This window comes from Lithobates pipiens, unplaced genomic scaffold, assembly GCF_037356315.1.
Source record: "Lithobates pipiens isolate NorthernLeopardFrog02 unplaced genomic scaffold, aLitPip1_a1.2 Scaffold_30, whole genome shotgun sequence".
NCBI lineage: Eukaryota > Metazoa > Chordata > Amphibia > Anura > Ranidae > Lithobates > Lithobates pipiens.
Window position 1 is genome coordinate 169,984,692 of NW_027507791.1, and position 13,243 is coordinate 169,997,934.

Below are 13,243 nucleotides of genomic sequence, written 5' to 3' on the forward strand. Positions count from 1 at the left end.
CCTCTCCCAGACGCTGTTTCCCCACCACTGTCAACTGTCGCAGTTTCTTGTTGGTAAATCCCGATGGGAAGTCTGGATTCCCTATAACCGGAGTCATTGGTGATGACAGGGGAGCAATGTGTGTGCAGCGGAACAACCTCCGCACAACAGCCAACGTAGCTCCCACTACGGGGTGACCTCTGAGGTCTTTTGGTAGGGAGGACAGGAGCCACGGGGAGGTCAATAGGGGAATGGATCCATCCTCAATCTCCATCTCCACCCACTGCTTGTGTGGGCCATTACAATGCCAATCAACGACTCTCGCTAGCAGAGTCACTCTGTAGTATTGTCTGAGATCTGGGAGACCCAGACCCCCCTTGTCCTTTGGTCTGGCAAGCAATTGCAAACGGGCTCTGGGCGGTTTGCGCGCCAAAATAAAGTCCCGGAGCAGCACCTGCAGTTGTCTGAAAAAAATTGGGGGTAACCGGATCGGTAATGTCTGGAACATGTATAAGATCCGAGGGAGGGCCATCATTTTTAATGCATTACAGCGCCCGAACCAGGTCAGTGTTAAAGCATGCCAGTTTCCCAAATCAGATTTCAGTCTATCCAGGAGAGGGACAAAATCAAGCAGGTACAATTGCGCTAAATCGGCTGCGATGTCAACGCCCAGTTAACGTATAGATTTTTCAGCCCAGTAGAATGGAAAAGAGGAGCGGAGCCTCTTGGCCTCACCATCCGGGACCGATATATTCAATACAGCCGACTTGGCGCAATTGTTTTTATAGTTTGATAGGCTGCCGTGTCGCTGTAGAGACGCAAGTATTTTGGGAAGCAAAATGTGTGGATTGGAGATGGAAAAAATTAGATCATCAGCGTACGCCGCAATTTTGTGCTGTGCCGAGGGTTTGGATATGCCAGTAATATTCGGGTCATTCCGAACGTGACACATAAGTGGTTCCAGTGTCAGAATAAAAATTAGGGGAGACAGAGGGCACCCCTGCCTCGTCCCATTAGTGATGGGGAAAGAGTCCGAGCACCACTCGGTCACCCGTACCGCTGCCGATGGCGTGGAGTAAAGCGACATTACCCAGCTCATCATGTTGGGGCCAAGACCTATATGTTCCAGGGTGGCCTGCATAAAGTTCCAGGCCACCCTGTCAAAGGCCTCCTCCGCGTCCGTTGACAGCATAAGCAAGGGCCCTCCCTGTACATGCGCCGCATGGATTAAATTGAGGACTCGGGCCGTATTGTCTCTAGCTTCCGACTTATTTTTATTTTTTTGCTTGTTTCCTAAGGTGACCATCTTGGCATTTGTCAAGAGGGTTGAAAGTGCCTGAAGAGATTGCCTACGGGCACATCACCCTGAAAGCACCCGATCTCGTTTGATGTTGGAGGCGAATAGAGTCGGGCCTTGTTAGTACCTGGATGGGAGACCGCCTGGGAATACCAGGTGTCGTAGACTTCTTTTTATGTTGTTGGCGTTGACCTGTTTTTTTTTCGCTTATTTCCCAAAGTGACCATCTTGGTGTTTGTCAAGAGGGTTGAGAGTGCCTGAAGAGATTGCCTATGGCCACATCACTCTGAAAGCACCCAATCTCATCTGATCTTGGAGGCTAAGAAGAGTCGGGCCTGGTTAGTACCTGGATGGGAGACCACCTGGGATTACCAATTATTGTAGACTTCTTTTTATGTTGTTGGCGTTGATTCGTTTTCTTTTTTTTGCTTGTTTCCCAAGGTGACCATCTTGGCATTTGTCAAGAGGGTTGAGAGTGCCCAAAGAGATCGCTTACAGCAGCATCACCCTGAAAGAGCCCTATCTCTTCTCTTTTCTGAGGCTAAGAAGGGTTGGGCCTAGTTAGTACCTGGATGGGAGATGGCGTTGGAATACCAGGTGCCGTATTCTTCTTTTTATGTTGTTGACATTGACCTGTTTTTTTTTTCACTTGTTTCCCAAGGTGACCATCTTGGCATTTGTCAAGAGGGTTAAGAGTGCCCGAATAGATCACCTACGGCCCCATCACCCTGAAAGCGCCCAATCTCGTCTGATCTCGGATGCTAAACAGTGTCGGGCCTGGTTAGTACCTGGATGGGAGACCGCCTGGGAATACCAGGTGCCATAGGCTTCTGTTTTTTTTGTTTTTTTATTTAGTAGTATGCGACATACAATGCAAAGGCAACTTCACAGAATGTGTGATACAAATAGTTATAAACAAACGATCATATTGCATGGATATCAGAGCCAATGGTAAGAAGTCTGAGGAGAATAGCACGTGTACAGCTTTGCGGTCATATTAAGATGAGATTAAAGCTCCATCTCGTTGGGATCCTCTACCACTTAAAATATTATTGATACTAGCCCTGCTACCCTCGAAGAGTTTAGATATCCATAGATAGGGGAAGAGTATTGTGTAGTAGTCAAATGGGGTCGGAACATACCATTTTCTTTTCCCTTTTTTGAGTTAAGAAGGGAAATAGTAGAACTGAAAGGAGGGAGAAGGGGAAAGAGAAGATTGGGGAAGGAAATGGCAGAAAAGGAAAAGAAGGGGTAAGGGGGTGTCGTGGGTAGAGTGGATAGGGTGGGGTCCCCTCCCAGGGAGCAAGAGACGCCCTCGGCTCACCAGCTCATCAGCTGTCCAACGTTTGGAACAGCGATCTCCAACGATCACCATGAGCTTACTATGTCTTGCGGAGGTATTCTTCCGAAAAGCGAAACTGGGTCCAGTAGAACCATCTGTTCCCATGCTCCTCCGTTTTATCCCTCATTGTGGCAGTCAGGTCTTCCATTCGTTCAATATCATTTACCCTTGCGAACCACTGGGTCACCATTGGAGCAGATTGCTCTTTCCACTGACTTGGGATGCAGGCCCTAGCTGCATTGAGGAGATGTTTAAGTAAGGACTTATGATAACGCTTTCTCGACATAGGAGTTAGATTGAGAAGAACTGCTGCGGGATCATTGGCTAAGGAAATGTCTGTGAACTTGTGGATGAGTCTCAGGACAGGCTGCCAGAATGTTTGTAATTTAGGGCATTCCCAGAAAATGTGGAGAATGGTGCCAGTCTGTTGCCGACAGCGACAGCAGCGGTCAGATTGACCGGGGAATATTTTGGCCAACACCACCGGTGTACGATACCAGCGTGTGATCAGCTTATATGAGATCTCCTGATATTTACTGCAGAGTGACGACTTATGGGCGAAAAAGAGTATTCTGTCCTTCTGTGGTTTGGAGAATGTAGTTTGTAAGTCCCTTTTCCATTTAGCTAGGAAGGGTGGATCCGTGGAGGATTGTGCGTCTGTCAGGATTTGGTAGGACCTAGAGAGGGAACCACGAATTGGGCCATCATCCAGGCAAAGTTCCTCGAAGGGGTGGAATTGTCTAGAGAAGAACGAATGGTTAGGTAGTGATCCGAGGAAATGGATTAGCTGTCTAACTCTCCAGCTATCCAATGCAACAGGTACTTGCTCTAGCAGTATGGTCCCCATGGGAATCAAGCCCGTGGGTCCAAGAAATAGGGCTGCTCTCAGAAGCCCTTTCGGGGCTTGCCTGGTAAAGGCCTGGTCAGACAGGCCCGGAGGGAATCTAGGATGTCCAATAATTGGGGTCATAGGAGAAGGGAAGTTAGTCAGGTGGGAAAGATGAAAAAAACTATCCATCTCGGCGAGCGAGGGGCCAATTAACGGGTGAGTAGTCACACAGTGCTCCAATGGCCTCCCCGCCCAAGGCAGACCAGCCAGTGGAACCCGCGCATTCTCCTGCTCTAGCTTGACCCATAGCTTCAGTTCCCCATGCCGGTGTCTTATCACATATGGTCCCCCATCGGATAGTGTCCGCTGTGTACTGCGCATGCGCAGTACACAGCAACACAGATTCCGAAAATTGCCGAGCATGAACGGCGCCTGCGCACTGAGTCCAGGTTCTATCCCCACTATCCAAGTGGACATAGAGTAAGAATATAAAAGAGCCGAGCGCAGCGAGGCCGAGCCCGAAGCGTGGCGAGCGAAGCTCGCCTGCGAGGGACCCTCTAATATTCACAACCCTATGTCCGCTTGGATGGTGGGGCTACCACCTCCACTCACCGCGCAGGCGCCGTTCAGCTTCGGAGATTTTCCGAAGCTTCGTCTGCTCCGTACTGCTCATGCGCAGTACGGCGCGGACCCTATATCATGGCCGGACAGTATATGGCAGAACACCGGCACCAGTCAACCACCTGTTTCATGTGCGTCGCTGTGTAATATAGAGCAGGGTCCGGGAAGCCAATACCTCCCCGCAATTTCGGTCGCAATAGCATTGCCCTACCAATACGCATATGTTTTCCGCGCCAGAGGAACTTGATAAAGATTGAGCGAACCGCATGAAAGAAAGTCTGGGGTATTTTGATAGGTAAGGCTTGTAGTAGATACAGAAGTCGTGGCATCGCGTTCATCTTCAACACATTACAGCGTCCGAACCATGACAGAGCTAGTGGGTCCCATCTTTTAAGGTCCGCTGTAAGCCCATAGGCTTCTTTTTATGTTGTTGGCTTTGACCTGTTTTTTTTGCTTGTTTCTCAAGGCGACCATCTTGGCGTTTGTCAAGAGGGTTGGGCGTGTCTTGAAGAGAACGCTTACGGCCACATCAACCTGAAAGCACCCGATGTCATCTGATTTCAGAGGCTAAGCAGCGTCAGGCCTGGTTAGTACCTGGATGGGAGACTCCCTGGGAAGACCAGGTGCCATAGAAGGATCTGGTCTGGTTAGTGTCTTTTTTTTTTTTTTATTCTTTATTTACGGATTGCAGGTAATACAGAGACAAACTGTAAAAGACATAGATCCCTCAGTTTTCCAGGTTAACAAAAATACATAGTTAATACTTCGTGGGGGACCGGGGGAAACCTAACAACTTATGTCAGCAGCAGCCCCAGCCGTGGCTAGGCCACCACATTATCCCATTCTAATGATCTGGCACCCTAGTGTCTACTTATAAACCAGGGCAGTCCGCGGGGCGATCCCCCTCAAGGCCCAGACTGAGGGGCCTCTAAAAAATCGGTCACCTTCATTCTATTGGTCAAAGAGCTCAGCCGGGACCACCCCGAGGGCCGCCAACCCCTGGCTGGGAAATCGAGGGAACAAAACGAAAAGATCCTTGCAATCACCATGTATTTTAATTATACTTGGGAGTTAGGGGGTAGGGAAAGAGGGGGGAGCAAATGGGCAGGAGAAGGGGATGGGGTAGAAAGAATGAAAGTTATAGGGGGCTAACAGTGCTACGAGGCAGACGGGGGAGAGAGTGAACCAGGGTGGTATACGAGAAGGGAGAGAAAGAAAGAGGACTCCGATGGGTTCCCACGGCCGGACCCTTCCCTCTATACACGTGCCAGAGCCTACAGATAGGATCTGTATGCGTCGGAAAACCTGAACAGGCTCCAAGACAACCAACAAGCAGTGTGCTCTTCCTCCCTGTCGCCTAACGCTGATGTGAGCTGTTCCATACTGTAGATGTCGCAAACTCTTGCAAACCAGTGAGACACCAGTGGAGCGGCCTGCTGTTTCCACATGCTAGGTATACATGCCCTGGCCCCACTCAGAAGATGTTTTAAGAGAGATTTATGGTACTTCTTGCTCGAGAGTGGGGTCAGATTGAGGAAGATCGCAGCTGGGTTGTTCTGGAGATCAATAGCCGTGAGGTCATAAATGATATTGAGAACCTGTCTCCAGAAATGGGCCAGTTGAGGGCATTCCCAGAAGATATGTAGTAACGTGCCGGCTTGTTCACCGCATCTCCAGCACAAAGGGCTGTGACCGGGAAACATAGCCGCCAGGACAGTGGGGGTCCTGTACCATCGGGTCAAAATTTTATAAGCTATTTCCTGGTATTTACTACATAGGGATGACTTGTGCGCAAAAAGAAGCGCGCGGTTCTTCTGGTCTGGCGAGAGCCGGACATGCAGGTCTCGCTCCCATTTTTCCACGAACACCAGGTTACCCTGGGAGAGTTGGTCCAGTAGGATGCGATATGACAGGGAAAGAGACCTTCGGGTCGGTCCCTCTCCTGAGAATACCTCCTCAAACGATGTTAGGGGTCTGCGGAATTCGCCACTGTTTGGCAAAGATTTCAAGAAGTGGGAGAGTTGGGAAAGCTTCCACTGTCCCAGGGCCGTGGTTGCTAACGCCTCGTACATAGTGGAGACCGCTGTCCACGTCCTAGGGCCAAGAAAAGAAGAGGCCCGCACAAGGTCCCAGTCAGGGTCGAGGCGGAAAGACTTTTCCGTCATGCCGGGTTCAAAGCGTGGGTGTCCAATAATAGGAGTCATGGGCGAAGGGAAACTGGGCACGCCCGTCAGGGTAAAATATCTGTCTAGCTCTTGTAGCGTTGGCTCAATGTGTGGGTGTGCCCTCAAGTGGAAATGGTACGGATTCATGCTCCAGACGAACCCACAGCTTATCCTTCAGGTGTCTGCACCAGTCAACTACTCTGTTCATGTGCACCGCCGTATAGTACCATGCCGGATCTGGGAGGCCAATCCCTCCCTTGTCTTTTGGTCTGAGCAGTAATGTTCGGCTGAGTCTTGGAGGCCTGCCCTGCCATACGTACCGAATAAAGATGGAGCGCATGGCTTTAAAAAATGATTGGGGGATTTTTATCGGTAAGGCTTGTAATAGGTACAAGAGTCTGGGCATTACATTCATTTTGAGCACATTGCATCTCCCAAACCAAGAGGTCGCCAACTTTGACCACCTCTCTAGATCTACGGCAAATTTTTTTAGAAGCGGCTGGAAATTCAATTGGAAAATCAGATGTGGGTCCGGGTGAACCTTGGTACCCAGATATTGTATAGCCCCAGTTGCCCAACGAAAGGGAAAATTAGTGCTTAGACTCGTCTGGGCGTTGGTAGACAGGGAGACGTTGAGTGCTTCCGATTTCTGTAAGTTAATTTTAAAATTTGACAGGGTGCCATATCGTCTTATTTCCGCTAAGAGATTCGGCAATGTAATGTGAGGCTCTGAGACATAGAACGAGAGGTCATATGCAAAGGCTGCGACCTTATGGTGGTGTGAGAGGGTGTCCAGTCCCTTGATGTCTATGTTCTGCCTGATGTGGTGCAGCAAGGGTTCAAGCGATAGGACAAACAAAAGGGGGGACAACGGGCATCCCTGCCTCGTTCCATTGCCAATAGTGAAACGCGACGAGGCAAACCCATTGACCCTAACCATCGCCGTCGGTGACGAGTAAAGAGCTGTAACCCATGAAAGCATGGGGGGGGGGTACCCCCAGGCTTCGCAGGGTGGCTAGCAAAAAAGGCCAGCTCACCCTGTCAAACGCTTTTTCTGCGTCCACAGAGAGCAACATAATCGGTAGTTTAAGGCGTCTGGGGCGTTCTATAACATTGATTGTCCTGGTAGTGTTGTCTCGGGCTTCCCTGTTACGAATAAACCCCACCTGATCCAGAGGTATCAGGCGTTGGAGAATGGGCGCCAACCGCTCCGCCAGTATCTTAGTGAAGAGCTTAAGGTCGCGTATTAAGGAGATGGGCCTGTAGTTCACACAGAGAAGCGGATCCTTCTCCGGCTTGGGTATGACCGAGATGCTTGCCTGCAACAGCTCCGGTGGAAAGGTCTGGCCCTCCAATAGGGCGTTAAAAGCTGACACAAACGGCGTGGACAACAGGGAGAGGAAGGCCTTATAATAAGGGACCGTAAACCCATCTGGGCCTGGTGCCTTGCCCTTGGGTGAGTCTCTTAACGCTGCCGACAATTCCTCCGGGGAGATAGGTTGCGAGAGAAGCTCTATCTCTTCCTGTGTCAGCGACGGGAGGTTTGCCGAAGCTAGGTACTCGTCAATGGCCGCTGTGCCGGCCTGGAGGGCGTCTCCTGAGTCCCGGGGGTGCAAGTTATAAAGGGCTTCATAGAAAGATCGGAAACACTCCGCTATCTCCCGTGAATCATGAAGTTTGGCACCCGAAGGGGAGGTCATGGTTGGAATGAAGGACGCTTTGCGTTGGGCACGCAGGGAGTTCGCTAGGGACCTACTACACTTGTCTCCATATTCATAATACGTCCTGTGGACCCACATGAGTCTGGTTCTAGCCTGAAAGAGAGAGAAATCTCTGATTTGTTCTCTAAGATCTCTCACCTCCACCTCCAGCGCAGCAGTCGGCTGGGATTTGTGTCGTTGTTCACACGCATGCAACTTGGCAATAAGTTTGGCGAGAGCCTCAATTTTGGCCACTTTGAGTCTATGACCATGTTAAATAAGAATGCCCCTAATGTAGCATTTATGAGCCGCCCATAACATGAGGGGGTTGGAAACAGAATCACGGTTATGATCAAAGTAACTTTCTAATTCCCTAAGCAGGTCTGCGTGGGTCTCAGGGTCCTTCAGGAGAGACTCGTTCAGTCTCCACCAGGACTGACCACACGACTCCTGTTGTAGCTTCAGCATCAAAGAAATCGGGGCATGGTCAGACAGGGCTATGTGGCCTATCTGAGCGTCTGTGACCGCCGGGATAGCATTGTGGGCGACTAAAAACATACCTATACGTGAGTAAGAACCATGAGCGGTGGAAAAGAACGTATAGTCCCTATCCTGTGGGTGAAGCGTACGCCACACATCGATCAGTCGGTGGGAGTGTAGCAGGTCTCTTATGTGTGAATGCGTTCTCGCAGAAATCGCAGAGGTGCCCGATGATGAGTCTCTGCGGGGGTCCAAGGTGAGGTTAAAGTCCCCCCCAACGATCAAAGTACCCTCCGAGAATGCAGCCAGGGCATCCAAGCATGCTTCTAAGGCCGGCAGCTGGTCCACATTCGGCATGTATAGGTTGGCAAGAGTAAAAGTTTGCGAGTGGAGAGTTCCCTTAATGAAGAGTAATCTCCCTTCACTATCGGCTTGGACAGCTAACAGGCATTTTTAGCAAGAAGAACACACACTCCTCTCGATTTGGAAGTAGGGGACGTGCTGTGGTGGGCCAGGGGGAAGTGCTTACTATAAAGCCGTGGTATTTGGTCTGTCCTGAAATGGGTCTCCTGGAGAAAAACTATTTGGGGCTTCATCCGCCACAATTCTGTTAGGCAGCTGGACCTTTTTTCAGGTACATTCAGCCCTTTCACATTCCAGGAAACCAGCTTCAGGGCCATGTCGGCAGTGGTACCCGGCCGGCGGTCCCCACCAGAGTCAGTAGTAGATATAGAGTTCAAGCATAGAGGAAGAGGAGGAGAAAAAGGAAAAGCAGTAATGAAGCTGAGAAGGTCCGGAGTTAGTAGGGAGGAGGAGGGTAGGAGGGGTGGGGATAGATCGGGGAATTGCTAAAGCTCCTATCGGAGAGAACCTGCTGGTTAGGGCAGAGGGGCCTAGTGGGGGAAGAGGTAAGGCACTGCAGAGGGAGGAACTCGTCGGTGCAGTACCCCTCCAGCATCCCATGGTCCATGCAGTCGCAATCGGGCGTGCACGGAGCTTCTTTGGCATCTTAACTACGACATCAAACGCATTATAGAACATCACTGCAGCAGGTATCGGGCAGTTAGTAGAACAGTGCATAATTAAACCAACATATTAAACTTTTCAACACAGAGTATAGATAACTTTATACCACCCAGGCACCCGCCCCCCCCCCCCCAAAAAAAATGGAAAAAAGGGGGGGGGGAGAGGGGGAGGGAGCGGGAACGCCGCCCAGGGGCACCCGGGGGGCACCACCAGGCAGTCCAAAAACACAAAGAGCGCCGAGACTAGGGCACCTGTAGATAAACAGTAACGAGAATGGTGAACAGTACCGCCAATAACTCAGGGCTTCGTCCAGGAAGCGCAGTGTCCAACTCTGTTCTTCCAATGTCCTTCCTCTCCCCTAGCAGGGGCGCTGGGAACAATGGCCCGTGGCATGGTAAACAACACAAAGCTGGATACTCCAGCCATCTATGTTGGTAGAGAAAAAGAAAACAAAAAAAAAAAGGGTATAACACAGGAATAACGGAAAATTACTGTACTCTCTCAGGGTTCACGATCTTGAGGGGCCTGCGATCTCTGACGTTGGGATCGACGGTGGCGTCTCACTCTCTGTGGCCTGGTTGAGGGGTTGTTCGTCGGGGCCACTGCTCCCTGGGGGACAACAGGAGCCAACCAGTCGGGGACCTGAACCGAGGGCAGGCCCAAAGCCTCCAGAAAGGACGGGACCTCCGAAGGGTGTCGTAGCGCAAGGGGCCTCCCATTTTTGCGCACTATAAGGTGAAACGGATGGCCCCACTTGTATGGAATCCTCCGTTCAGTTAGGTGTTCCAGAAGGGGTCGCAGACAGCGTCTCATCTGGAAGGTCTTGCGGGATACATCTGGCAGAAGGATGACTTGGGCCCCGTCAAAATCAATGCTGCCTTTGCGCCACGACGCTTGCAGGACATCCTCCCTAACTGAGTAATTGTGGAGACAGCATAAAACGTCACGTGGCCGGTTCTCTGTGGGGCTCCTGGGGCCCAGGGTCCTGTGGACTCTATCAATAGCTATTACTGTGTCAGCAGCGCGGTCCAGACAGGCGTTAAATATAGCTGTAACTGTGGCTTTGAGGTCTGCCTGGCCAGTGGCTTCGGGCAAGTCTCTGATCCTGATGTTGCGTCTGCGGTTGCGATTCTCAAGGTCATCCACTAGGAGTTGCAACTGTGCCACTCTGTCAGCAAGGGTATCATGTGCGGCTTGCAGGCCAGAAACATCAGTGGTCAGGGAGGTCACATCCGATGCCAGGGTGGTCACCCGCTCGTTCGTAGCCGACACGTCACGTTTGACCCCTGCGATTTCATGTCGCAAGGTCGTTTCAATCCTGGCTGCCATACAGCTAAAGTCTGCTTTAGTGGGAAGGTTTTGGAGTAAAGCTAGGATGGCCTTGTCCCCCAATAATGCCGGTGCTGGTGGCAGCGGTGGGTCCCCCTGTGTGTCTGAGGCGAGAGCAGCCTGGCCATTCGGTCCTGGGATGAGGCTTCCACTGCGGGAGGGTCTCTGGGACAGTTGGGAGCTGTGAGGGAACCAGGGTGGCAGGCCGCTATGGTCCGGGCTGTCAAGCGAGGCCATAGACAGTGAGCGGGGGAGACACGGGGACAAGTCACTAGGCGAGGAGAACGGGGGCATGTCGTGTCCCTACATAGCAGTCTGCTCACCTTCCCTCTGTGCCGCGTGTCCTGGAGCGCCGGAGGCCGCGGGCGCCATCTTGGCTGGATCCGGCGTGGAGGCCGGAGGCTGCAGCGGGACCAAGTACCTGTCCATGGCAGCAGCGGCGGACCCCGCTCGGCTGGCTGTGTTCCGCCGATGCGCGGGGATGTCGGCGATGCCGAAATATGCGACCAGACTGTGGTAAAGGGGTGCGGAGGGGTCACGGACCAGGAGCTCCGGAAAAGAGCGTCCTCACTCCTTCATGCCTAGGCCACGCCCCCCCCCTGGTTAGTGTCTTGATTGGGAGATCGCCTGGGAATACTGGATGCCGTAGGCTTCTTTTTATGTTGTTGGCTTTGACCTGTTTTTTTTAGCTTGTTTCCCAAGGTGACCATCTTGGCCTTTGTCAAGAGGCTTCAGAGTGCCCAAAGAGAGTGCCTACGGCCAAATCACCTATATAGTATCTTATATATAATAACTAAAAATATTATTTATTATTATAGATATAGATATATAGTATAGTGATTTGGCCGTAGGCACTCTCTTTGGGCACTCTGAAGCCTCTTGACAAAGGCCAAGATGGTCACCTTGGGAAACAAGCTAAAAAAAACAGGTCAAAGCCAACAACATAAAAAGAAGCCTACGGCATCCAGTATTCCCAGGCGATCTCCCAATCAAGACACTAACCAGACCAGATCCTTCTATGGCACCTGGTCTTCCCAGGGAGTCTCCCATCCAGGTACTAACCAGGCCTGACGCTGCTTAGCCTCTGAAATCAGACGAGATCGGGTGCTTTCAGGTTGATGTGGCCGTAAGCGTTCTCTTCAAGACACGCCCAACCCTCTTGACAAACGCCAAGATGCTCACCTTGAGAAACAAGCAAAAAAAAACAGGTCAAAGCCAACAACATAAAAAGAAGCCTATGGGCTTACAGCGGACCTTAAAAGATGGGACCCACTAGCTCTGTCATGGTTCGGACGCTGTAATGTGTTGAAGATGAACGCGATGCCACGACTTCTGTATCTACTACAAGCCTTACCTATCAAAATACCCCAGACTTTCTTTCATGCGGTTCGCTCAATCTTTATCAAGTTCCTCTGGCGCGGAAAACATATGCGTATTGGTAGGGCAATGCTATTGCGACCGAAATTGCGGGGAGGTATTGGCTTCCCGGACCCTGCTCTATATTACACAGCGACGCACATGACACCGGTGGTTGACTGGTGCCGGTGTTCTGCCATATACTGTCCGGCCATGATATAGTGTCCGCGCCGTACTGCGAAGCAGACGAAGCTTCGGAAAATCTCCGAAGCTGAACGGCGCCTGCGCGGTGAGTGGAGGTGGTAGCCCCACCATCCAAGCGGACATAGGGTTGTGAATATTAGAGGGTCCCTCGCAGGCGAGCTTCGCTCGCCACGCTTCGGGCTCGGCCTCGCTGCGCTCGGCTCTTTTATATTCTTACTCTATGTCCACTTGGATAGTGGGGATAGAACCTGGACTCAGTGCGCAGGCGCCGTTCATGCTCGGCAATTTTCGGAATCTGTGTTGCTGTGTACTGCGCATGCGCAGTACACAGCGGACACTATCCGATGGGGGACCATATGTGATAAGACACCGGCATGGGGAACTGAAGCTATGGGTCAAGCTAGAGCAGGAGATGGCGCGGGTTCCACTGGCTCATCTGCCTTGGGCGGGGAGGCCATTGGAGCCCTGTGTGACTACTCACCCGTTAATTGGCCCCTCGCTCGCCGAGATGGATAGTTTTTTTCACCTTTCCCACCTGACTAACTTCCCTTCTCCTATGACCCCAATTATTGGACATCCTAGATTCCCTCCGGGCCTGTCTGACCAGGCCTTTACCAGGCAAGCCCCGAAAGGGCTTCTGAGAGCAGCCCTATTTCTTGGACCCACGGGCTTAATCCCCTCGGGGACCATACTGCTAGAGCAAGTACCTGTTGCATTGGATAGCTGGAGAGCTAGACAGCTAATCCATTTCCTCGGATCACTACCTAACCATTTGTTCTTCTCTAGACAATTCCACCCCTTCGAGGAACTTTGCCTGGATGATGGCCCAATTCGTGGTTCCCTCTCTAGGTCCTACCAAATCCTGACAGACGCACAATCCTCCACGGATCCACCCTTCCTAGCTAAATGGAAAAG

The 13,243-nt window shown here is 51.4% G+C and overlaps 2 pseudogenes; both read left to right on the top strand.

Moving 5' to 3' along the window:
* Positions 1 to 1,544: 1,544 nt before the first annotated feature.
* LOC143949245 (5S ribosomal RNA) lies at positions 1,545 to 1,663 on the top strand (annotated as a pseudogene).
* A 323-nt stretch (positions 1,664 to 1,986) lies between these two features.
* LOC143947186 (5S ribosomal RNA) lies at positions 1,987 to 2,105 on the top strand (annotated as a pseudogene).
* The last annotated feature ends 11,138 nt before the right edge of the window (positions 2,106 to 13,243 follow it).